The following is a 27,373-nucleotide window of genomic DNA, read 5'->3' on the forward strand; positions in this document are numbered from 1 at the left end:
ATCAGCACTATACTGTATCTTGTTGCAAAAAAAAATTATGTCATTATGCAAATGTTAGTGCAACTATTGACTGTCCTCTTAGACTAGGCGCAGACCACCGATTTTTAGTTGGCCGATTGTTGTGCCCGATTTTAGATCGTATGAAGAATCAGCCAAATCGAATCGGTGTAATGTGCGCACTTTCATACATGCATACTGATCAACTGCCCGATTAAACTATCGGCCGACGAAAAATCGATGGTCTGCGCCTAGGCTAGTTGCACCACCTTATTTTAACTGTAACAATAACGGGTGCTTTTTTATGGAGTTTCACAGATTTTTGACGTTTGACAAGGTTAAAGTAAGATGGTGCACTCAGCTTTTGAGTTTTATTACGTTATTTTCTTTTTATATTGCAAGCGTGTTTTCACCTTATTAGCCACTATTCAAAAATTTAAATGCTAAAGCAAAGAACATGCATAAAAAGAAAAATTACAAAAGATTCAATATTATTCTTCCGATTTATTCTACGGCCATCAGCCTGAGAATGTGGCCGTAAATCCTGGAAGTAAGCCGTAGCATAGATTCGGGGTTTAAAATTTCCGTTTGATTCGTGAAGCATTCGTATATTCCGCAGATGTACCGTCTTCGGATATTCACGTATTTACTTTAGGTGCGTGTAATATCGGTTTCATGTCTATCGAATATTTGAATTTTTGGTCTGGAAGTATAGTTTTGGTAGAGTAGAGTATGGCCCATTCTTCGCGTAGATTACGTACGTAAGATGTTTTTTTATTGGCGGTCAAGCTGTAGATCCTGGATACACAGGAGTTGCAGCGGTCTAACCCGTCTGGCTTAGGAAATGTAAGGCAAATCCTCCATTTTCCATAGCAAGGTTCCTGAAGTGGTTGGTGGTCATGTACCGGTAAACGCAGGCACCACATGTCCGCCCACAAGGTAGACAAGTGTGTTCTCTCGTTTACTCGTAGTACGAGTAAGTGTTGGATGCAGGCCGCTACCAACCGGCCAATCTGGAAATCATTGGAGGAGGCCTATGTTCAGCAGTGTACTGAAAAGATAATGATAAACATTTATATAATTTTTGCGGTGGAACTTGGAGATTTTTCACTATTAAATTTTCAAGTTTGGCATCCTCAGGAACCCGTGTGTCACCTCTCACACTCACATTAGATCTGCCGCAATCTGCTCCCGGCAAGAAGGCTCTGTCAACGAGTCGATCATCGGGTGCCACGTTTAGTAACGCCCATTCCGAATACTCGATTCGAACGAAACCGCTCGTAAATCGATCCCGAAACGTATCGAGATGAGAATCGATTTCGGGACGTTTTAAATTTTGTGATGATTGGATTTTGTAGATTGTACAGCTGAGGGGATTTCTTTTAGTTCGATTAGTTGGTACTTACGCTAATGCGTTTTTAACAGGTTGCTTTGAAACGTTGAACAGTTCAGTTGGATAATTGACTATCAATCTCTTTCAATTTGCATAGAAAGTTTTTGGTCGTCTGTGTTTATTCGAACAACAAATCAAATCGAAACAAAAATATTTATTTGTGGAACATTGTTAAAATTATGTAGGTGTCAGAAATTTAACAGTCGGTACTGGTTGTTTATGAAATAATAATAAATAATTGAATTAATTTCTTTGTAAGCAAACCTATTTCTAAGAAACAACATAGAATTACGCAGAAAATAACCAAATAAACAATTATTCTTTCTTTGTTTCTTTCTAATTAGAAATCTCATGACTGATACAATATTATACAATAATCAATAAAAAAAACTCCGTCGTTAAATTCAATCGAAAAGCACCCATTTAGGTTTATTGAAACCAAAATAAAATCAAATACAAAACGTGCATAATATTGAAAAGATTCACAGTAGCTGGCAATTTCCTTTATACCTACAGCGAAAGCTCTTTTTAAGGAGATTCCCCATTTAGATAAAATGCTAATTTATTCATTGGCAAGAAGAAGGTATGAGCCTCCTGGATTCAATTTAATCTTAAGTTCGCAAATTACTTTTGATGTAGAATTAAATGCTTATGCCTTGGAATTTGGGGCCATTGGTTTGTTTGCTTTCGTGTGTAAACGCTTAGTAGACCAAGAGCCAAGCTCAGTTAGTTTAGCTTATCACTTATAGTTCACTCTGATTTTAGTTTTTGTATAGTTTGTAGTTTGGACACAACTAAAGGCCTATTCAAACCTGATCGATATTCGCTGCCGCTGTGGGTAGAGGTACATACCGCGCGGGTTTTGCTCAGGTATTTAGTATCAAGTACCGCGGCTAGAGCGACCTGAGCGATATTCGCTGCCGCTGTGGGTAGAGGTACATACGACGCGGGTTTCGCTCAGGTATTTAGTATCAAGTACCGCGGCTAGAGCGTTTTCTCTGCCGCAGACGGTAGCGAATACCGCTTAAGGTCTGAACAGTATTATTACCGTTCAGATTATATTATTATTATATTATTACATACCCACTGGGTTTTCTCTGCCGCAGACGGTAGCGAATACCGCTTAGGTCTGAATAGGCCTTGAAGCTGGATGCAGGCCGCTACCAACCGTGCGATTTGGAAGTCATTGGGGGAGGCCTATGTTCAGCAGTGGACGTCCTGTGATGATGACACAACTAAAGGAAATCTGCATCACGTAAACTAACTTATCTTAATTAATTCTTGGTCCGTATATTGAATGTTTATATTGATTTTTTTAGTTTAACGCCCGTATTCACAAACGATGCTTGCTTAAGTGAAGCAGCAAATCGAACGCACAGCGTTGAATAGCTCGGTGATTGGTTCATGTGTCACCGTGTGTGTCCACGCGCACTGTGAGACCTCATAGTAATGTTTGTGAATACGGGCGTCAATGTCCAGCAATGTCAGTAATGTCCTTCTGTGTCCTCGTAAATAATTTTAAGCTCGCTATTAATAGACCTTGTTTAAATATTTTGATACTGTAATTAACATAGCTTCTAAAACTTTTGATTGCATCGACATAACCAATAATAAGTAATTACAGAGTAAGCTGAAAATTCTATTTATTCAAATTTAAATGTTAGTCTACAATATTCTCTAACAAAGCTCTACATATTCTAGAACAAAATAATGCTGAAGTTGTAAGTTTAATGGAAATAAAATCTAGACATTTAATTAATCAGAAAACAAAGCAGCCTAGGGACAATTATTTCGTTAAAATCAGGTGAAATTTGTAATGTCTTTCTGATTACGGCAAACCGAACAAAAAGATTAGAGCTGAATGGTGGATAATGAAATAACTTGGCACCGCGGCAATGCTTCTGCTAGTGATGTGCGTGCTAGGAATGTACATCGATGAAATTGAGTGACGTTGTCGATAGGATCGTGCGTTCGTTTCAACTAAATGACGTCCGCTGCGAGACAAAGGCACGGTAATCTGGGGGCACGGCAGTGCCCCCACCAAGTCGAGCAAAAAAGCGGCACGGCCGTACCATCCTTTTCTCGAAGCAATTCAGGCCATTTTCGACCGCCTGTAACTTCGTTGTGGATAAAACTAGAAGGCTGAATTTTCATTAGCTATGCAGGCATTGTAAAGACACGGTATATTTAAAATTTCATTCAATTTGAACCAGTAGTTTAAGAATTATAACGGGTCAAAGTTACTTAATTTTGTCACTCACTGACTCACTGACTCACTGACTCACTGACTCACTGACTCACTGACTGACTCACCGATCATCAAAATTCTAAGGCACTTCTAGCAGACCTAGAAGCTTCAAATTTGGAATATAAGTAGTGTTTGGTGTATGAATCAAGGAAACACTAAAATATTTGGGGGCACGGTAGTGCAACCGCCAAGTCGAGTAATTTTTTTCAATTTCGGTCCAGTTTTCTATATACATAACTGCTGTCTACAAAATACAAAAAGAAATGAGATTTGGGGGCACGGTAGTGCAACCGCCAAGTCGACTAAAATTTTTCAATTTCGGTCCAGTTTTCTAGATACATAACTGCTGTCTACAAAATACAAAAAGAAATGAGATCCCATCAAAAACAATACTTGTCAAAAAAACCAAGTCTCGCAACTCAGTGGTTCTACGGTAAAAAGTTGTGAGATCCATGTAATACCAAGTCCAGGCCAGGAAATCTTTAACGTTTTACATAAATATATTGACTTGGCCATCACATGAAAACACGTGTAAATTAAATTATTTAGTGCGATGGCCAAGTCAATAATTTATGTAAAACGTTAAAGATTTCCTGGCCTGGACTTGGTATTACATGGATCTCACAACTTTTTACCGTAGAACAACTGAGTTGCGAGACTTGGTTTTTTTGACAAGTATTGTTTTTGATGGGATACTATCTATACAGTATTCCAACTCGACCATATTTTTTAAATAAATGTCAACAGCCGCGCGGAACGTCACAGTATGACAACATGCGATAGGGCTGCCCACCTGCAGACCCTATTTTCATTACAACTGCCTACTTAGAATTTCTATCTAGTTTTGTAAATGTTTTTTGTGATTGTAAATTTTTATTTTATGTTGACAAACAAAATACTTTGTGAATGAAATAGGATAAAAATGCATGTTGTTTTGTGATTAGTAGATTTAATTAAAAAAATATAAAATGTAAATTATAAATAACTTGAAAAAATCGAACTGCCTATTTATAATTTTCAAATTAGTTTGAGATGCGACTCTTAACGCTAAAAATTAAATAACTAATATAAAATGTGTTAAGATTTAGGAACATATCTTATTGTGCGACCGTAAAATGTATGCGCCTCGACTGAGGCGTACAAAATGCTTGATTATTATACAGGGTGTTAGGTAAATGGGTTTATAAGTCGACACTAGCCCATGTTAACACGTGCATATAAATGGTATGGTGAAGTCAGAAAATTGCTATCATCATTTTAATAATTTTAATTTTCGTATAAATCTGATTTTATAGCCTGACCAGGAACATAAAAACCCTCGCCATGTTGCGGAAAACTAATGGTACTAATTTCTTTTAATGGCAACAGTAACTGAAAACTTCATTGACATGTCACCTTGCATGTCAGTCTATTGCTGTCAAAGTGTAAACAAACTTTATTTTAAATGTGCGCAATTGATTTTGTGAATTAAATTGCTAAAATATTTTTATAGTCGTGAAAGAAAAGTGGTTCACAATGTGTTAAAGTATTTGTCGAAGAGAAATACTAAGGGTTCGGACAATATTTTCATTGAATAATGTTTCCGACAAAGGTTGTCAAATTGACTGTCATGTTTATCGTATAGTACAGTCCACTATGAAAATTAGCTGTGGTTTGTTTCAACTACCTATTTTAAAATTTTCTGTCACTTTCTAAGTGTTGAATTTTATTTAATTGGGAAAGAAGTACCGAGTTTGAAACGTTCATGACCAAACATTGCAGTTGAATATTCAAGTTCTGAATTTGATTATTGATGAATAATAAAATAAATCCTACTAGCTCGATTGATGGTTTCATTTAATTTATTTAAACCAGGTTACCTATAATAATATTTTTTGGTTAATTTATGAAAATATTAAATTAGCCCATAATCCTGAATCCTGATACATAAAGTTAGCCTATTAATTTAACACAGGTACGACTGTACTCAGTGTTGCACTATCAAATGCGATTGACGCGCCTCTATGCCAGGGTTTTTATGTTCCTGGTCAGGCTATATAAATTTTATTTTGTATGAAAATTAAAAAAATTAAAATGATGATATCACTGACTTCACCATACCATTTAATATTTATGTTAAAATGGGCTAGTGTCGGCTTATAAACCCATTTACCTAACACCCTGTATAAATAGGTACTTGTAATTATATTTATAAAAAAAGAGCGCTTACTGTTTAAAAACACATCGTCCGTTTATTACTGTGGCACATTCGCGACACCCCCGACTTTTGCATGTCGAGCGCATACCGAGATTTAAATTTCGAAGGAAAGCTCGCGTTTCTTCCGTTTATATGAAGTTACAATACTGTATGATAATATTACCGTGACAAAGGCCTCCCTCTAGGATTTCCATAACAACTCGCCAACCAAGGACAACTTGTGAACATAATTAGGTATAGGTTTTCTTTTGTACATAATACATTTCATGAAAACCCAACTAACACTTTCTGCGACAATAACCCAAACACAATAGAAGTTTTATTATTATGACTGCTATAGTTATATTATTATGATAAAGGTAGCAGAAAGGCGCTGGATGCAGGCCGCTACCAACCGAGCGATGTGGAAGTCATTGGTGGAGGATTATGTTCAGCAGTGGACGTCCTGATGATAAGTGATTCCCGCCACCAATAGACACCCGCAGCTCCGGGGGAGTTACATGTAAATTAAAAAGCAATCACAGCGTAAAATATCGACAAGCAATCAACTGTACATCACTACCGACCCACTTTAACGACTTCGCTCTCAGAATCCTCAAGTTTGCGGCCCCTTTGAAATTCTAGTCGGAAAATAAGCTTTTTGAATAGTTTTAGGTAGACAACGCTACAGGATAATGCTACGGTGACAAAGTATTAGCGTTGACGCTACAAATGGAGGAAGTTTGAGCACGATACGAGAGTTAGGCTGGATCCATACTGGTAAGGGGTGTCGTGACGTGCTGCACCACAGATGGATCAGTGCTTCAAGTTCATCTTTAGGATTATTCTATTTTAGAGTTTGTAGTACGATAGAATATTTTCTAGAAAGATTACAATAGAATAACTAAGGCTGAGTTTCACCATCTTACTTTAACTTTAACAAACTTCAAAAATCTGTCAAATTCCATACAAAATACACCGGTATTGCTTTAGTTACGGTTAGTAGTAGTTGCACCATCTTACTTTGACTTTAACAAACGTCAAAAATCTATCAAACTCCATACAAAAAATACCGGTTATCGTTAAAGTTAGGGTCAAAGTTAAGTGGTGCAACTCAGCCTTAGTAGATATTACATAATTTTGATGACACAAGATTGTTAATTTGTATCCGTTACGTTTTCATGTTTTAGGACGAAATCTTCAAATTTATTTACACTGTTTGTAAAGGAAGATACTATTGCTATTAAAAATCCATGCATTTAAAAGTGCATGCTTCGTAACGAAACTAATATTTTAATTATTGTACATACTCGTGTGAATTCAGCTTTAGTAGGTTACAGCAGTTAGCAACAGGCAAGCTGTGTTATTACATAATAATTTAGACTATCTCGTGCACTATCTCTGTAATGCACTACAATATAATGTTATACCTCGCCAAATGCACATCTCCAGCCCATAATATATACAATTTAGCTTTAGGTGTTAGAATGGATTCCGTACATTGTCTATTGAACTAATATCTTGTATTGCAAGATATTATAGTTAAGCTAAAGCAAGACGATCCATTTGATAGACAGCCGGTGGCTTGATGGTTCACCTATCAGAGTCAAACTGATGCATTTGCAGTTTTTTTTTATCCACAACGAGGAAGCTCTTGGCTTGTGTCTCACCTGATGGTAAGTGATGGTCAGGCCGAAGGTGGAAGCGAGCTTCACCTGGAATCCTCAACCACAAAGGAACTGGCTATCTCAATTCCAACTGCTGGAACGCTATAATGGAATTGTAACCCCTTATATGTATATGGCGTATGTAGGATAGGAACTTGTATCTATTTCAGTACATACATCAGTCCATTATTGACAAAAAGTGCATTTTTTTGCAAAATTGAACCTTTGTGCTTGTCACGCAGATAATAATTATTAACAAAGAAATCAATTAAAAATCTATGGTGAAAGTAACTGTTAAATTTTCAAAATGAGAATTTATTTACCTCAGTCCAACAGAGATTATCATTGAATTTCAAATTCGGAACCGATAAATTCTGCAGCCCATTTGACTCCGTTCAATCTTGCAGCACTGAATGCATTACCATTTTTATGTATATTAGAAAGCTCTTCGGCTGGGAATAATTTATTATTTTCATTTAAAAGTCCGAGGAAGCCCAGTTTGTCTTTGTATTTGCAATGGATTTATTGGATGCCGATGGTATATGACTTTAAGCTCTGATCCTGAAGAGCCATATTTTAAAGCTGCCTTGTGAGACGCCAGAGTATTACTGGAAAGGATTCGAACATTGGAAATGCGAGGCGTTTATGTAACATTTGAATTTTACTCGTGTTTTTCGCTGTTACATTATTATAGAGTTTAGGGATTTTCTATTTACGTGGCTATTGTGTACTATTAATTGACACCTACGAACTAAATGTGGGAGGCCTTTGTCCATCAGTAACTAGTACTTAATAAATTAGCCGGTACCTAAGTACAAATAATCTAATTTTACGCTTCTTAAGCGCCTTTAAAACGCCTCATAATTATTTTTTCATCATCATTCATCATCATCATCATTTCAGCCATAGGACTTCCACTGCTGAACATAGGCCTCCCCTAATGCTTTCCACGTTGATCGATTGGTAGCAGCCTGCATCCAGCGCTTCCCTGCTACCTTTACGATGTCGTCAGTCCACCTTGTAGGTGGACGTCCCACGCTGCGTTTTCCGGTACGCGGCCTCCATTCCAGAACCTTGCTGCCCCATCGGTCGTCAGTTCTGCGTACTATTTGCTGCCGTGCCCATTGCCACTTCAGCTTGCTAATCCGTCGTAATGCATTTTTTCATCATGATTACTTTTATCATTATTAAATGATGAATAAATTATGACGTCACTGACATAGACCTCTGGCACCTTACTTGTATTTAATAGTTAAATATTTGAGCTATTTCTTGTAATGGACTGGTGACTATGAAATAAAATTTGTAGGTAACAATACACATGGCTATCATAAAAGGTTTAACAAAAACGCCTAAAAACACTTCATTTAACCTATAAAGCTCAAATCAACAGACGAGAATTGGCGAAATTTAATAAATTGCTAAATCCACAACGAAAGGTCAAATCCTGCTCCATCCAATAGGTACAGACGAGTGATTCTGACTCAGTCAATCGAATGCCTTGATTACATTAATTAAGGATAAATGAACGTTTGTTATTATTATATAAGAAGTAATTTGCAGAACCGTTTGATTTCCGTATTATGGGAACAGAATTATTCGTCTGTAATGTATTAAATGAAATCTTATTTTACGCACGTATTATTCGTTTATAAAGAACTAAACACGTGCCTGTAATATCAATTGGGACCTTTAAATTAACAGTTTTTCGTTGGAAATAGCAATTATTAGCTAGACTATTTACCTAATGTCGATGGATTAGTGGAATAAAGACGCAATTGATAAAACACAATTGTTCAGGAAAAAATATGTATGCCTGCTTTCAGCATTGATCCCTAATTTTTAAGTGACCCCTATGGTAACACATAACAGGAATTTTGTTTTCATAGCGGTCACTTAAAAAATTAGGGATTGAAGGTGAAAACCTTTAGTTTTTAACCTCTAAATCTTGGACTAAACTACGAACTATCAAAACGGTTTGTACTTACATCAAACGATGCGTTATTTTTTTTAATGTTCATAAGCTTATAAATAGCCAAAACTTCTGCTCTCTTGGTCTATTGTGTGCACCCAAATATCCTCAATTCTAATTCGAATAAAATTTCAATCTTTATTTGAGTTTGAATCAAGTTTTAAGCCGTTCCATTACAGGAGCTTCACACGATCCCAGACTACGCTTTTGAAAAATACAATAAACAATATATTGGAAACGAACGCGACATAGCAGTATTGCCTTTCGGATCCAATTGTCATATCTTACCGGTTTTACCGCGGTATCGCTTCATAACTCGCCGGTCGCATTACCGGAGTACCGGTTTAACTATACATCTTAGGTTTTATTTTTTTAGGAAAAGGGGTTGACTCGATATGTAATTGTGTTGTAGGAAACGAAAATGTATTTGTCACAAACAACATGATTATTTTTGTGACGTTTGCAATAGTCGCTGGAAAACTAAAAGTAGGAGCTCACGTTTTTTTGCTTAAACTGTTGAAAATTCCATACTGAATTTCGTTCTGATTTAATATGGCCCGCTTTGTTAATAGAGGCAGGAGGGGCTTATTGTAACATATTGTGAAGAAAAAAGCTTCTGGATTTACTGCTACTTTTCTACAATAAAAAATAATAATAAAAAATCAATTGCAGTTTGGATAAGGTCGTTCATTCAAAGCAATTTATGAGATATGATGCGGGATAAGTTATTCCCCTTACTTGGTACATCATGTGGTTTGAGTTTACACGTTCAGATAAGTTTACGGACTAGAATCCAAGCTCCGATGTTCGTATAATGACTATGAGTATTGAGTATACGAGCTATAGTGTAAATCTGATCTGCAGCCGACTATACAAGTTCTATTTGGGTCTGAACCTACGTTTGTGATATTCGAAACATTGTACCTAATTTAAAACGTAGGGGAAGCCCGGGCAGCGCGGATAAGTTAAGAAAAAACAAAAAAATAACACAGAAATACTTAACTTAGGAACAACCTTTATTTTTCATTTATGGCACATATAATCACAATTGCAATTGTAAAGTTAAAAGTAGCAAAATATAATATCTTCATACTTAATTATTACTTTTTCTAAACCTCTTCCATTATCCGCTTTACCCGACCCGGTCGGGTAAAGTGGATAAGCTACGTCGGGTATAGCATATTAGGCAGTAACTCCTGACAGTCATCGCAGAAATAACTGTCAAGTCCATCATATAACGTACAATTTTAATGTGCCCAACAGTGGCACTCTGAGCATTGCATCCAGTCCTCTATGGGTGGATCCATTTTACTATCATTTTTTTTGTATTTTATTGCTTGTTTGCTTTTAACTGGTGTAGAAGTTAATACCATTTACGTTTCTTATTTGTTTTACGTTTATACTTAAACACTATTCTGAAAAGAAAAGAAAAGAAAAATAAAATACCAGTTACTCATACAAGGATAAGTTATCCGCTTTGCCCTATCCGCTTTGCCCAAAACGTGTATTTCTAAACATGTCTTTTCTTAATATTTCAATACCGGTTTAATGTATGTAATTCTAATATTACAAATATTACTAGAAAATATTGTTAATCTGCAAAACTAAATCGTTCTTGGGTTAGCTAACAGTAAACACAAATGAAATGAGAACAAACTAGTGTACCTACCATGAGTTTACGTTAGGTGTGCTCGCTAGCGAGTACGTCAAAAATCTCTATGAAGATTTTGTTTCTTGAAAGTAGCCGCTAGGGGCGCTGCACAATATGTCATACAATTAAATGTCATTTTTTTACGCAGTCGCTAGCGAGCACACCTAACTTAAACTCATGGTAAGCACACTGATCGAAAATCGTAAGAAGAACACACTAAACAATTTTTTTGTCACAAAAATAAACGAAAGGCACCAGTCGCTTTGAATCAACTGTCATGGCGTAGTCAGAGGGGTCACTCGTCTACGCAGCCGCAACTTGTAAAGCCATCTCTTATTGTGTTCCAGAAAAATCGCTTATCCGCTTTACCTGGGTTATTCGGTTTGCCCGGGCTTCCCCTAATTATTTTATTCAGCAAATGTTTTCGCATGGAGCCACCCGAAAATTTCTCAACGCGAAATATCAAAGAAAACTTCAAAATTCAACTCCAACCAATTCGGAAAGGCATTCCTAACGCAAAAGGTCCGCAACTCGAGTCACGTCTCCTTTTTGCCTTGCGCACCTCAAAGCTTGAATAAGTGAGCTAACTTTGGTAAAGTTTGTAACAAGAATTGTGACAGTATTAATACCCCCTTTGTTTATTTCAACTTCCAACCCGTATCGAAAAGGTACGAATGAAACTTGCTAAGTAAATTGGGAAACAAATGCTTAAGTTGTGGCGGTGCTGAGCTGTTTTGCGTGTGATCTTTGCGAAGGTATTCATTGAATTACTGGGTTCCAACCAAGTTTTCGGGAATTGTCAAACACAGCAATTATTAAGTATCAACAGGGTACTCATTAGGCGACCTACCCTATAAACTTTTTCTATAAAATCCACATAAATAAGCCATCCATAACTTCATACGTGAGTTCATAGCGCTGAACAAATGCGCAACTGAAAAATATGCATTTTCAGTGTATACTTCTGTATTGCGCCCAATCAAACGGAAAGCTATTGAGTTGTGAATTGTTGTGGACTTTTCTCGAGCCGATAATTCAATATTTCCCGTTGAAGTTTCATTTGTATGCAGAAATGAACCGACTTAAAACCGTAATTATTAAACATTAAAATTGTAAGAGTTTTTGTTTTTCATCAAATAAACAACGTAATATTTACCTACTTTAATACTTTGATAAATTACTGTGCACAAAATAAAAAAAAGAGGAGTAACTTAGCTTAATTGTCTTTTATTTTAGCTTGTCACAGAAACAAATCATTAATGATCTGACAATTTGAGTCTATTTGATGTTTAAACATGTCCATTGAGGCCTATGTCCAGCAGTGGATGTATTTTGGCTGAAACGAACGAACGAACGAACGATGTTTAAACATCATTTCAGTTTCTTGTGAACTTCCATAGTTATAATAGCTATAGCTAAAGAATAGGACATAATGTTTTATTTAGATTTAACTAACATTTAAAACTTATAGTCATTTAAATGAAACCAAAACAGCTTGAACCACAGCGAAGTGAAACCTTGCCCTAAGGCTTTAGGACAACAGTATCTCAATTTTGAGACATAAATTCCAATAAACCAATACCCATTTCATCTGAAGCCCAGGAGCATATCAATGATAGCTCACTATTTACCACAATACATATATAAATATACAATAAAAATGCAGGTAGCGTACCCACCACTACAGAAAGGACTCGGAACTTGATTAACGGTGTGTCTTAAGAGATGCCTGCAAGTAATGAAATTCCAGTGTGTGACTAGCATAAGAAAGAACGGTGTTGCCAGACTCGTTAAGCATTTACCTTTGGAAAGGACAAAAAGGAACAAAAAGAGAAAACGAGTGACATAAGATGACATGCAGCAGATATTTGATGATACATCATCATCATCATCATTTCAGCTATAGGACGTCCACTGCTGAACATAGGCCTCCCCAATGATTTCCAAAATGACCGGTTGGTGGCGGCCTGCATCCAGCGCCTTCCTGCTACCTTTATGAGTTTTGATGATACATAAAAGGTTAAAAAAATAGGTGTTTGGAAGTCAATGCCTGGACTTGACGAGATGTTTGAAAGTGTATTTTATTTTTATTGACTGAGCACTGCAACTTAATATGAGTTTTGTACTTGTGTTGTTAAATAGAGCTACTTTAACCAAACTGAAACTTCAGGATCTACTTCAATATATGAAATTGGCAATTTTCTAACATAAATATTGGATATGCAATCACAAAAATTATGATACCTTTCTTTGACTCTACGGCCTGCTAGATCATTCCGCATGCCGCTCTTTCTCCCTAAATTCAGGGTAAATTTTCCACTTGTAACATTTCGCCAATCTCCCTGAGTTCTTTACACTCTGTGGACTTGTTAGGTCAAGGAATTAGTTAACATATAACAAACAGTAAAGTGACTAGTTGTTTGATTCTTGTAGTTACTTCTTAAAACTTATATCTGGTATACTTGTAGAGACAAAGATATATGTATTGATAGTATAAATGTACGAATAATATGTAAATGGAAAGTTATCACTGAAACATTAAACTTCGATTGAAAATATTATACTATTGTTTATTATAAGACTTAATATACCGATGGAAGTTTCTTTTTTAAATTACAGTAATTTTAACGTTGTCAGTTTTGCTTCAAAATGTTTGGTACAAAAGTTAAAGAAAGGTCTGTAATTACGGTAAAAATTACTCACGTAAAGCTGAAAAAAATCTTTTTAGTTAGTTCCTTTTCGTTTCAAACTAATTTCCCTTTCAAACTAATTTGAATTAACTTTTATTTTGAATAGACTCTTTATGTTGTGACTGAAATTCGTGGCGACTTCGTACGCGTGGATGCCGTTTTACCACAGAATAATAATAAGTACTACGTACAGAAGGTTTTCTTCTCGAAGGTATTTAAAAAGAATTATACTCTATGTCGTTACCAATGTGGTGTAATTTAACTTGTCTCAAGAGTCCAGCACCATTTTGTTCACAAACATCAGTGAAGTCATAGGGCTGACTTCGGTAAAATGATGTGTGACGTGGGGTGCCAAACTGCGGAAAATGGCGAAGGAAATATGATTAAGCATTTATTTTGTGTTTCTATTATTATTCAGGCAGTTAAGATACTGCACAGTACTAATTACACTACCGTTTTTACATACATAGTTTATTGTCTTCACAATGAAAATGGGTGAAGAATTAGTACCTACACGTGCGTGCGTCAATGCTCGCTCCTAATTGTCCTGTCGATTAGATGTCTCAGGAGGTGTAGTCGCGCGTGTTTTGTTTTCGGTGCAAACTTGCGGAGATAAACAGGCCTGGTTTTACCCCCTTAGGGGTTGAATTTTGAAAAATCTCGTCTTAGTGAGCACCTACGTTCTAAAAGGAACCGCCATGCAAAATTTGAAACTCCTAGCACTTGTAGTTTCTGAGATTTCGTGATGAGTGGGACCTTTTGCTTTTTATTTAACACAATTGAGTACATATTGGAGACCATTTTATCATCTACGTCAACTAAGGTACTATACTCACTTGGTACCTAATTTCATACTCACTTTCCGCTCAGAGGGTACCAACGAAGAATAATGTCGCACTTAGCTCCTTTCATTTACTTTATCCAGCTCACTCGTCGGGTAATGCCGGGCTTTTACCGGTTAATGTTGTAACGTGTTAGTGCCTAAGCTGGTCTAATGAAAACTTCAGGGTCGTAGTTTTTCGTAATTATTAAAGGAATAGCTAGGAACCAAAAGAAAGAAAAAGAAAGAAAGAAATGAAGGTAAGACACCTAGCATCTTAAGTAGCCTAGCAAAACATATGCCACTATTATTTAAAAAAATGTCCTCTTGAATTTGTTAAAAAAACTTTTTTAAACTAATTTGCGAGCTAATATACGAGTATTTTACTGCTACATATTATATTTGAGTCTGATGTTATATCTTGATCCAAAAATAAACCCTAATAAGAGATTTGCTCCCAAAAAGTTTCGAATCGAATCCCTTTGTTACAAATTCACAATACAGTAGTTCGAATAAGCTCTTACTTTCCTCTCTTAATTACTTACTTTACTGAACAGTTTTATAAGTCAGACAATTTATTGTTATTTCTATCCCAATTTATTTGATTTGATTAGATTGATTGATTCCGCTAAAAATAGGTATTTCGTTGATCGAAAACTCTTAATTGGGCCCTAAAAATAACGAACCCAAAAATAACTTAAACAGGAACGAAAATAGATCCCTTATTGTGTGTTTTTTATATAATGTAATTAAAAATTACTCAAATATTAATACTCTAATTTTACAGCTGAAAAGCCCTACATGGCTTCTGCCAAATTCAATTTACGATGCGAAAATTAATGTGCTTGGAGAAAGTTTGATGTTAATAATATATTAAGGCAGTGTTACACAAATTATGTTAAATTTACTATATTTGACAGCATTGGTTTATGAATAACGTTTAATTAAGTGTAAAGGACAGGTTTGATAAAATTTTAATTAAGTTCAGACCATCTTTCTACAGATTTTTTCACGGCAAATTAATTTTCTGTCCATTTTCGTCTTTGAAAATTTAAAGCCAAACCAAAACTATCGTGGAATTATAGAGGCCAATAAGTCTTACTATGGACTTCTAGATGCTGAATTGGATAAGCACTGAACTCAAGACCTCTGTAATTATCTATACTAATATTATAAATACGAAAGTAACTCTGTCTGTCTGTCTGTCTTACCACGCCTAAACCACTGAACCGATTTTGATGAAATTTGGCATAGAGATAGTTTGAGTCCCGGGAAAGGACATAGGATAGTTTTTATTCCGGTTTTTGAAACAGGGACGCGCGCGATAAAGTTTTTCTGTGACAGACAAAATTCCACGCGGGCGAAGCCGCGGGCGGAAAGCCAGTAGAATCTAAACTCTTACCACTGCACTAGGAACTAATTAAAATAGATTAATCTAATAATCAATATTAACCTTCGAAATTAACCTCGACAACGTCTCAAATCTCGTTTAAAGGGTTCAGAAATTAATTTCCCCTGTCACTAACATAAAAAACCCATAAACTAACAAAGGTCAATTTGTGTGACGGTTAATATTAGCAATATTCAATATTGTCATTGGAAACCGATCGAGGCAAAGCGGATATTCACAATAATTATTCAGTATCGCGTCCTAGAACATCAAATCGTGAGCAAATATTATTCGTGGAATTGATAATAGGAAGTGTGTATTCTAAAAAGGCCTTACACGCGTATACTTTGTGTCGTAAAAATACAATTAGTTATTTTAATTAGTACGTAATTAGCTTGGTAATTGAATAAGTAATTATAAGCTAAAAAGTGTATAAATTAGCAATTTTTGTGAAGAAAATGTGACTACACAATAGTCCCACGATCGATGGGAATCGAACCAACGACTTTTGAATTGACAGTCCGACACTTCACTACAGTCGTTTGTAGGTTTTGATTACCAATTTGATTGATGAGCAATTGATTCGTTTTTTATAGTTCATGTGTTATAAATCAAAATCAATCATAATTTTATTGTCTCTTCTAAGATAAAATTATCCAGAGGTTCTCAAATAGGGGCCTAAAAATGCGGCGAAATGGTTCCAGTAAAGGATGGTACGGCAGTGTTTGCTTCGCGCTCGGCTTGGCGGATATTTAATTAGTGTGACAAAGTGTAACAGTAAGTGAAGTACTAAACGGAATCGTTTTATGGCTGTGCCAAACCAAAGTAACCAAAAAGTTCGCAACGCGTCTTTGTTACAATTGGAATAAGGTTATGTTTTCAACTTTTTGGCCACTTTGTGTATCACCAACTATTTTATACTGACTGTAGGTACTACATACTACTACATGACCTTACAACAAAAGTGTATGACCCTGAAAGACGTTAAATCCCTTTTTTGGAAAGTACAAATTATTATTCGTATAGAAAAACCGCGACGCGAAATAAAAGATCAAAAAAAGAAATTTGAATAAGAATGTCTGTAGCAGCAAAAAACCTTTCTTTCAAACTATATTACTTTTGGAAACAATTACAGCTACTTGTAATTCACCACAAGGATCCGTAAAGCGGGTAAGGGTTGGTGCAGACTTGATGGAAAAGAAATCACGTTGTTACAACAACGATTTATAAGTAGGTACTGCCTTTGTACAAATATTATAATGTGAACTGTGAGGGAATTGGCTTTAACAAAATTTTGCAAAGTTAAGTTTCATAAGAAACTTACATGTGAATTTGAATTCAAATTATCATATCTGGCCGAAAATCACAGTCATACAATGTCATGAACGACTGAATAACGACAAAAATATCGTCTAATAAAATGTAATAAATTTTACGATGATTTTGACGTCCTCCTACTTCGACAGAAAATCGTTTCAAATCTAAAATAAGACTTCTCAGAATATTTATTAAAGGAGCAAATGTTATCTTCTTTTAAAAACGTTATAAATAACATCCGGGGAGCACCTGGATGGAGAGCGCAGGACTGGTAATTGTGGAAATCCTTGGGGGAGGCCTTTGTCCAGCAGTGGACGTCATTTGGCTGAAACGAACGAATGCTATAAATATGACGTCATATTTACTCAAGTAAATCGTTTACAGTTTTTGTTTTACTATTCTATTCTCATGTATTTATTTTAGTACCCAAAGAACATCATAATAACTGTTCCCGACGAATATAGACCCAACTGAACCCCGCTGTATTACTTTACAAGGCGAACTGGATTGTGCCGACTTATTGGCTAATAAATTTATGTGTCGATGCTGATGGCCCCACGGTGCTTTAAGGAAATCGGTGAAATTTTTCACGAAATAGGATAATAAATATTAAAAGACGTTAGCTACGCGTTTTTCAAGTTGGGAATTCAAATTGCAATCGAGTGTATTGCCAATAGACGGTTTATTGGTTTGACTTTGGTGTTTTATGTGGGAGTCTCCATTGGCCACTTTTTACGCTGTTGGTTTAGTTTGGAAAGAATAATGTTCTTAAGGCTCAACACATTTTAATGTTACATAATAGTTTTCAGTTTACTAGAAGGAATACTTACCAACAACTAATTCAAAACATCAATACAGCAACTAAATTACCATAAGATACCCTATGTGATGTACTGATTACCAAGGTCTGAGTTGCAAAAGAACATTTAGAACTCAATTCTGCCTCCACTTCAATAGTTGTAAATGCGCAACTAACACTTTTTCGGATATGAGTTAAACTCACTCTGTTCCGGGCTTTACACTGACCTCAAACACAATAGGTAGGGTAACAAATAACATTTTATTTTTGGGTGAAAAAATAAGTTTCTGTGTCAGAGCCATAAAAGAAGTAAAAAGTAAAAACAAAAAGAAGGAACAAATGACTGACATTAAGTTTATACCCGTAATACACAAAAGTGCACCATAAGATGTCTAAATGGGGAAACACACTTCATCTAAAAGAAGTAGGCTGTACAGTAGACCACACCTGCTTGAAGTGACATCTTAAATTAATATCTTTTTTCTACAGTGTCCATATCATAACCACGACATTATGACAGAGTAGGTATTCACATTAGTAGTTAGTAAAGTCAGCGTCAAATAGTTCGTGACATCTAAAGTATCCAATAAGTTTGCAACTTACGTTTTTGTTACAATTGGAATAAGGTGATGTTGTCAACTTTTTTTGCAGGTTCAGATCTTTGTTTACTGATATACATCCGGCTCGAAGGACCACACTTAATGAAATACTCGTACTATTTAAGTCAGACAGCGGTAACTTTACAATTTTTGCACAAAGTTTGTCACTAATTGTTGTTTCAAACTGGGCTTGCTCTTCATATTTTCATTATATCCTAAAAGCCAGAGGCTCCGTATTTAGGATTGTGAATGCAAATGTCATCATTCACGGGATAATATACGAATGTTGCTGATGTTATTGCATTCCATCACTCATTTCGTATGACCTCTTATGTTGCCCATAACTTTGTACCCATGAGGCTACAAAAGGATATGGGGAAACGTAGGTAGATGTGGTGTTATTATGATGTTATGTGATTGTTAGAAAAGAAAAATGGCTCTCAGAATAGAGGTAAATTAAAATAGTGTCGAGCCAACAGTAAAATTGACATAGTTTTTAGGTCTGTCAAAAAATTCCGCTTAAAATGCTAACTCAGTTAAAAACGATTTATTTCTTGGAATTATTGCTTCGTTGAATCAACGAATAGCTATTTTTCTGCAAATAATCCTGTCGTAATGCTAAAAATAAAATAAAAGCATTAGTATCTGAGATTTGCTCTAACAACACAAACTCGGCTTAGCTTTGCGTATTTAAATCTAGGGACTTAAGTACATAGGTACATCAACCTAAGTACTAGTATTTTTTTCTTCCAAGACTACGCTATTAGTAATACCAGCGAGCCGCCCCAGATTCGCATGGGTGCTAAGTATAAACATTCCTCTTGAATCACTCTATCTTTAAAAAAAACCGCATCAAAATCCGTTGCGAAGTTTTATAGATCTAAGCATACATAGGGACAGACAGCCGAAAGCGACTTTTTTTACGATGAAGTGATTTCAATAAATCATTAATAAAAGACAGGAGGCAAACGAGCAAACGGATCACCTCATGGTAAATAATTACCGCTGGCCATAGACACCCGCAGACCCGGGGGAGTTACAAGTGCGTTGCCGGCCTTTGAAATGTGAGTTACAACACCTCTTCTTGAAAATTTGTACTTCATATCGGTTCAGAAACAGCGCAAATATGTAGTCTAGCATCCCTGTCAACGTTACAAAAAATATTTTAGCCAATTTTCAACTCTGTTGACGCGAAAACAATCGGAAAAACAGACAAGTTTTACTTACATTCGCCCAAAAATCACAGCTCGGATTTCAACCGAATGACCATCGACTATAAAAACGGGGGCTGTCATGAGCATTCGGCACGCGTTATAATTTGTGTACGGTTGTTTATTACTTGTTTTACAACCGGCCAATAAAGATACCCGTAAATTCTGGCACTTTTACGCTTATCATGTAGGGATAAAATCTGTGGAAGATTTGTATGGAACGATTATGAAAATTTAAGGTACCTTTGTTGCTACTTCATACTCGACTGTTAAAATAGCGAAATAAAGCTATTAATTGCAAATTAGTTCCATAATTGGTCAATGTCAAATATGTAGGTTTTTCTTTAATGGTATTTTTAGCCATAAAACCGCTTAAATTGTCAACTAGTGGGTGGTTATTTTGTTTGACTCTTTTAAGAGAGTAGAATAGATAGAGTAGGTTATAAAGAGACTCGGTTGTCTACACATACAGCTCGACATAAGAATACTGAAATAACATAACTGAAAAGATTTTTCAGTACTATTCACGTACCTTTTTACGCTTCTCAAAATTCTCATCTTTCTACAGTTGCCACGATTACATTATATTTCTACACTTTAATTTTCTAAAGACTTCATTATTGCTACTGCAAGTAAGTTTTTCTGATAAATCTACGCTTAAGAGCTAAAGCTCGTTGAAAAAGCTCAACTATTCCCGATATATTAAAGTCGTCGTAATGAACTATTCATAGGGTTTTACCCGACTGTGCCAGAAAAAGGGGTATGTTTTTTAAAGAACCGAGGCCATTGCTTCGGAGCTACAATGGTTGCTAACTAGCTATTAGCATATAACTTGTGGCTACTGGATGAGACGATTATGCGAAATTACTGCAACTACTAGTTTTTGTTTTTTGTGACCTTTTAGCGGTAAGGCCAGAAGTTAAACGTAGTGAAAGAGAAATAAGCATTTGAAAAACGGATGAAGTATACGAATACGAATAGTATACGAATGCTGTTTTTTATTTGGCTTCTTCCTTCTTCTTCTTCATCTGGTTTGTTTTGATGATTTATAACCTTTTTTCATAGCAAACTTCTGGAATATACTTACTATCCCCTCATCGTAAGCTAAAATTAGATATTCTTGGCTTACCACAAAAATCGAGCGGTGGCGGGAATTCAACTCGCGTTCCTCGGATCACGAGTTGGCCAGTCGGACCCCTTCCCTTCATCGTTCGGCTATCATGGCTAGATTTTCGTGTAAAGCAAAAATTAAAATCAGTATTAAAATAACAATTTAAACTCCAATTAAAAAGAATTACTACACGAATACATGTTCAAAATACACTGACGTCGCCACAGAAGGACATGGACCAATTTTGTGCATCGCCACGACTTGCGGTGGGACCGTTGTTGGCTACAAAATACGCGCGACCCTACTCACTGGCCATTATGGCCGTCGCTTAGGCTTATCTGCCGTCCGATCACTATAACGCCGTTAAGTGCAAAAACCACTTTCGGAGAAAAACGAGTTTAAAGATCGCGAATTAAAAAAAATTCGCTGTTTCAAAAGTAAAAGAGTAATTTGTAATTTAAATATATCATTTTAAAGGTATTTTTAAGAGCTACAATTGACACAAACTCTCACGACGCTACATATTATAGATTTTGAAATATTTTAATTTATACATTTTAACTCAGTATTATTGAAATAATATCTCAAAATATACACAACTAAAACGCCGGTATGGCTACCTTAACGGCGTTTAAGTTTTGGATCTTGAATAACTTTGATACATTTGTAAAATGAGTTTCTAACTAATAATTCTACTAAACTTTAATGCCGTTAAATAGTTTAACGACGTTTTAGCTCGGTAATACTATTATTTTTTAACGTCAAAATACTTGCCTTAAATGCAGCTAATGTTAGCTAACGTCATTTAAGTCTAGTATTAACACATAAATTACGAAACTATCGGTATGCCTGTTTGATTCGTTTTGATTACAAGACTAAAATGCAGTTAAAAACAAAACTTTTCACCATAACGGCATTTAAGCTAAGTACTAGCTACTTAGTAGTTCAGGAAATAAAGAAAATTGCATTTATGTCAAAAATAACAAAACCTGTTTTAGTGTTGAACATCTATATTTATGTAAAAAAAATCAACTTTTTACTATTTTTAGCATTCGTTGATATCAATCATACGTTTTATTATAATAATATCTTAAATTTACCACTTTAAAAAAGTAGATACTCATAAAAGACAACACAAAATAAAATCTTTACATTTTCATTACCTATTTGAAATCAATTAAAACCAACTATTGAAAGTTCTCAAACTTAGCAGTTTCACAATACCTAATAAAAATAATAAGTGACGACACTTTATTACCAATGCCGCAATATTTATATTATTTTGCCTGTTTCAGTAGGCTACAACTACAATATTTTGTAGTTAATAAAAATTAAGATCTATTTATTTAATTCAATAATAATGTACAACGCGGCAAGCCTTACCTAATAAATGAACTTCACGCTGCTTATAATAATCATCTAGTTAGTGAGAATCATGTTTATCAAATGGAAATAAACAACAATTCTTAAGTAAAATAGTATCAAATTAAGTCGACATATAAGTGTATATTAAACAATACACTCTATTTGCAGTATTGTCGAGAATATTATTCTCGGGAACTTTCACGATAACATTCTCAATATAACTACACCTTTACTAAATTTAATTTTTTTTCGTGAAATGTTGTTTTAATGACAGAAATGTCTTTTTACACGTAATTACATAATGTTACTGTCCATTTGTTCGTTTTTTGACATTAAGGGCATATTTCACAATCGCTTAGTAAGGGCCTGTTTCACGACTTCTGGATAAGTTGTGGATAGCCTATGTGACGGATCATTTTGACACATTTTTATAGAAAATACGTGCTAGCTAGATTGACCCGACACTTGCCAAATATATCCCGTATATTAGTCTGTTGTACGAGATTAGAATGGTTCTCAAACAGCTAAAAATCAACAAGGCACCTGGTGATGATGTAATCACAGCTGAGCTTCTGAAAGCAGGCGGAACGCCGGTACAAGGCTTTTCATAAGCTGTTTGATTCCGTCATCCTCAAGAGAAAAACGCCTACGGCATTGCAAAGAAGTATGGTGGTACTCCTCTTCAAAAAAGACTTGTATAAAAACGCCAAAATGTCAGTCCGTCTCCAGGATTAGGTCTCGAAACCTATCCAGTTGCAGCGAGGGGTGAGACAGGGAGACGTAATATCACCGAAACTATTTACCACCGCCCTGGAAGATGTTTTCAAGCTTCTGGGCTGGAGAGGATTCAGCATAAATATCAACGGCGAGTTCTTCACCCACCTTCGATTTGCAGACGATATCGTAGTTGTGGCAGTTCTAGGCACAATGCTCGATGGCCTCAGTAGAGCCTCGCAACAAGTGGGTCTCAAAATGAACATGGACAAGACAAAAATCATGTCAAATGTCCGTGTTGCACCCACTCCTTTGAAAGTTGGAGACTACACTCGAAGTTGTTGACAATTATGTATACCTGAGACAAACCGGATGGTTTGTCTCAGGTACAGGTACTAACTGGATAGTTAGGTAGGTCCAACTTTGAGAGAGACGTCGATCGTCGAATCCAGCTCGGCTGGGCAGCGTTCGGGAAGCTTCGCGATATTTTCACGTCCGAAATAATACCGCAGTGTCTTAAGACAAAAGTCTGTGACCAGTGTGTGTTGCCAGTGATAGTATGCGGATTTGTGATGTGGACCCAAAGGGCGATGGAGCGTGCTATGCCAAGCATAGTTTCCCTGCGTGATCGAATCAGAAATGAGGAGATCCGTAGAAAAACCAAAGTGACCGACATAACCCGCAGAATTGCTAAAATCAAGTGGCAGAGCTGAATATGGCCGATGGGGTAGAAAAATTCTCGAGTGGCGACAATGAGCCTGAAGACGTAGTGTGGGCAGGCAGGCCCCTCTAGATGGATCGACGATCTGGTAAAGGTCACGAGAGGTGCCTGGAAGCGGGCGGCGCAGGACCGGTCGTTGTGGAAATCCTTGAGGAGACCTTTGTCCAGCCGTTGAACGACATTTGCCTGAAACGAACGAGCGTTATGTCTTCGTCTAACATAGAAGATGTAAAACAAAATGAACAAGTAAAATGATCGAACACCAGGCTTCTTTTACTAATTTTTAAAATAGGAAAATAAAACGCAACGTGTTCATCATTTAAAACTCAGAGGCACACTGAAGCTCAATTACCGCGCTGCCGTGTCCTAAAGTTGCAGTGCGCATTAGCCACGAAAATAATGACAAGACAGCAATATCTCACTAACACGTTTCATACCTTGTTTATAACGACTAGTCTTAGATAATAAAAGAGAAACATTGCACATCACATATTAATAAACAACAAACATAAAATTAAAACTAAATTTATTTTGTTGAGAACGCTAGGAATATTCCCGGGAGCGTTCTCAGCGGCACATCAGTAACTCTGACTGAACTGAGTGATCGACGCACGCAACGACGCTTAGAACACTTCATTCAACTTTTTGAACATAGCCGCATTATAGTTTAGGAATGTAGGTTAACGGCATTTAAGTCTTGTAAAAATGTAAAAAACACATAGATTGTTACATTTGGTTAGCCTTAATGGTGAATTTACTAGTGCAATTTCAATAAATAAATTCATGTAATACAAAGCTATAATGCCGTTATTGGACCTTTGTTGCGTTTAAGTCTAATAATTATACTTAACGGCGTTTTAGTCTTGAGGAGTCTATTAAAGCTTTGCAAAGAGCAGCTTAGCAATATTGTCGTTAAAGTACCTTAACGGCTGTATTGACTAGAAATTGTTAATAACGGCAATAAAGCTTTGTAATTTTTCTTAAATTTTTAATTCTAATAACAATTAAAGACGCTTAACCGCGTTTAAGCTAAGAAATGTAATGTAACTGCATTTTAGTTATGTAATCTTGCAAAGGCGAAGCAGTTAGCGGCTTTCTTATTTTTTTTATCTCAGGAACTAAACAAGATATAAAAATTTCGATAATAGTGCTAGATTAAGCATTTTTTTCTGATTCGGATGGTATTCAAAAGTCAAAATTGACCAATTGTGGGTTAACGGCATTATAGTGATAGGACGGCAGTTATGGTCACGCCAGCTGGCCCAGGCTTAGAGCGGACAAAACAATCTTTATTGCTTGAAAGCTCAAGATATTTTACGTTCCTTAACCCTTGGAATGCTTGACCTAGAAAATTAGAATACTGTGACGGTCGCTTTTAAGTGTATTGTAATCTAATAGTAATTTAATACTTTAAAGGTTAAGGTAATGCTATTATTTTCTTGGTTTAGGACTAGACAGCGCCGCATGACGATGTCCATTGTGAAAAACTAATAATTCAAAATAATGAAGAATAATAGGATTCAAAGTAGAGCGATGATGAGTTGTTTTCTACACTAATATTATAAAGAGGAAAACTTTGTTTGTTTGTTTAGTTGTAATGGATAGGCTCAAAAACTACTGGACCGATTTTAAAAATTCTTTCACCATTCGAAAGCTACATAACTCACGAGTAACATAGGCCTAATTTTATTTTGGAAAAAAATAGGGTCCCGTAAAATATTTGGGATTTTCATAGGACGTGGAAAAGCGCCATCTATCGTCATTGGTTAAAATCTTCTTGCGCCTGACAAACATTTTTGAGGTACGTAAATATTCATGAAGGCAAAGCTGTCAAACGCCATCTATCGACATCATTAGTAAATTAGTAACTAAATATTACATGTACTATGAATAGCGCTGTTCGTAAATAATTTTGAAAATTTAATAAATAAAGATATTTTATGTAATTAAACCATTCACTGTATGTACCTATTTGAATCATTCACTGTGTTTAAACGAGCAAATCAAAGTGTTAATTAGTGACTTTTACAAACTTCCTTGCAAATTCTTACTATGTGCCGCCATCTACCGAGATGAATATTAGGGTACGGTTCAGCGGCGGACAAATGGGATGGGCGCGTTGGCGATTGTAGTTAAATAGGATAAGAATTACTTCATTTTTATTTTCTGTATGTAATTTGTTAATTTTTTGGTAGGGTCTTTATTTTAATTACTTAGGTTGGTAGTTGGTAGGTACTTACTTATTTGATTTTAATGATAATCACTATAGGTACGTATAATTTTAGTAGAAAGAAAGGTCATTGAATGACTAAGTGACTCACTCACTCATCACGAAGTCTCAGAAACTACAAGTCTCAAAAGAGTTCTCATAGGGGTTAATGGTCTATTCCACTTTGATCACCTGGCTTTGATCACCAAGATGATCAAAGTGGACTCCAGTTAAATTATTTTTTTAGTGTTCTTTGATCACCTATAAATAAATTATACCTCTGAATTGTCACATACATGTCCAATTTGTTTATTGCGGTTTTTAGAAAATATCTAAAATGTTACAAAACAAAATATGTAGTACAACAATTGGACATGTGACTATTCAGAGGAGGTGTGATTTGTTTGTAGATGATCAAAGGACACTAAAATAATAATTTAACTAGAGTCCACTTGGCTCACCAAGGACATCGTATCCGTGGGTGATCAAAGGCACAGAATGAATTCAAAGGACACTAAATTGTCGCTGTAAGTCCACTTTGATCACCTGGCTGATCAAAGCCAGGTGATCAAAGTGGCATACACCTCCTTTTAGAACGTAGGTAGTCACTAAAACGAAATTTTGCAAAATTCAAACCTTATGGGAGTTAAAAAGGGGGTTAGAAGTTTGTATTGCAGTCCTCGGTTTTTAAAGTAAGAGACTTGAAAGTTAAAATGTATGCTCACTATGATCTCTAGATATTGTGGAGGTGTACATTATACTGTTCGGTACATCGTGGTACTGTGTACACATCGGTTTGCCGACGATATTGTGGTCATGGCAGAATCGTTGGAAGATCTTGGCACAATGCTCTAAGACCTTAATCGATTTTCCCAACAGGTAGGCCTGAGGATGAACATGGACAAAACGAAGCTTATGTCGAATGTCCATGTTGCGCCCTAACCAGTTTCAGTTGGAAGCTCAATTCTCGAGATTGTCGACAAGTAGGTATGTCTACCTCGGACAAACGATCCAGCTAGGTAGGTCCAATTTCGAGAAGGAGGTCAATCGTCGAATCCAACTGGGCTGGGCAGCGTTCGGGAAACTACGCAACATCTTATCGTCCAAAATACCTCAATACCTGAAGACTAGAGTGTATAACCAATGTGTGTTACCAGTGATAACTTATGGCTCGGAAACGTGACCTCTCACTATAGGCCTTATACAGAAGCTCAGTTCCACAGCGTGCTATGGAGAGGGCTATGCTTGGTGTTTCTTTGCGAGATCGAATCAGAAATGAGGAGATCCGTAAACGAACCAAAGTCGCTGACATAGCGACGGATT

Source organism: Ostrinia nubilalis, chromosome 11, assembly GCF_963855985.1.
Source record: "Ostrinia nubilalis chromosome 11, ilOstNubi1.1, whole genome shotgun sequence".
In the NCBI taxonomy this organism is placed as follows: Eukaryota; Metazoa; Arthropoda; class Insecta; order Lepidoptera; family Crambidae; genus Ostrinia; species Ostrinia nubilalis.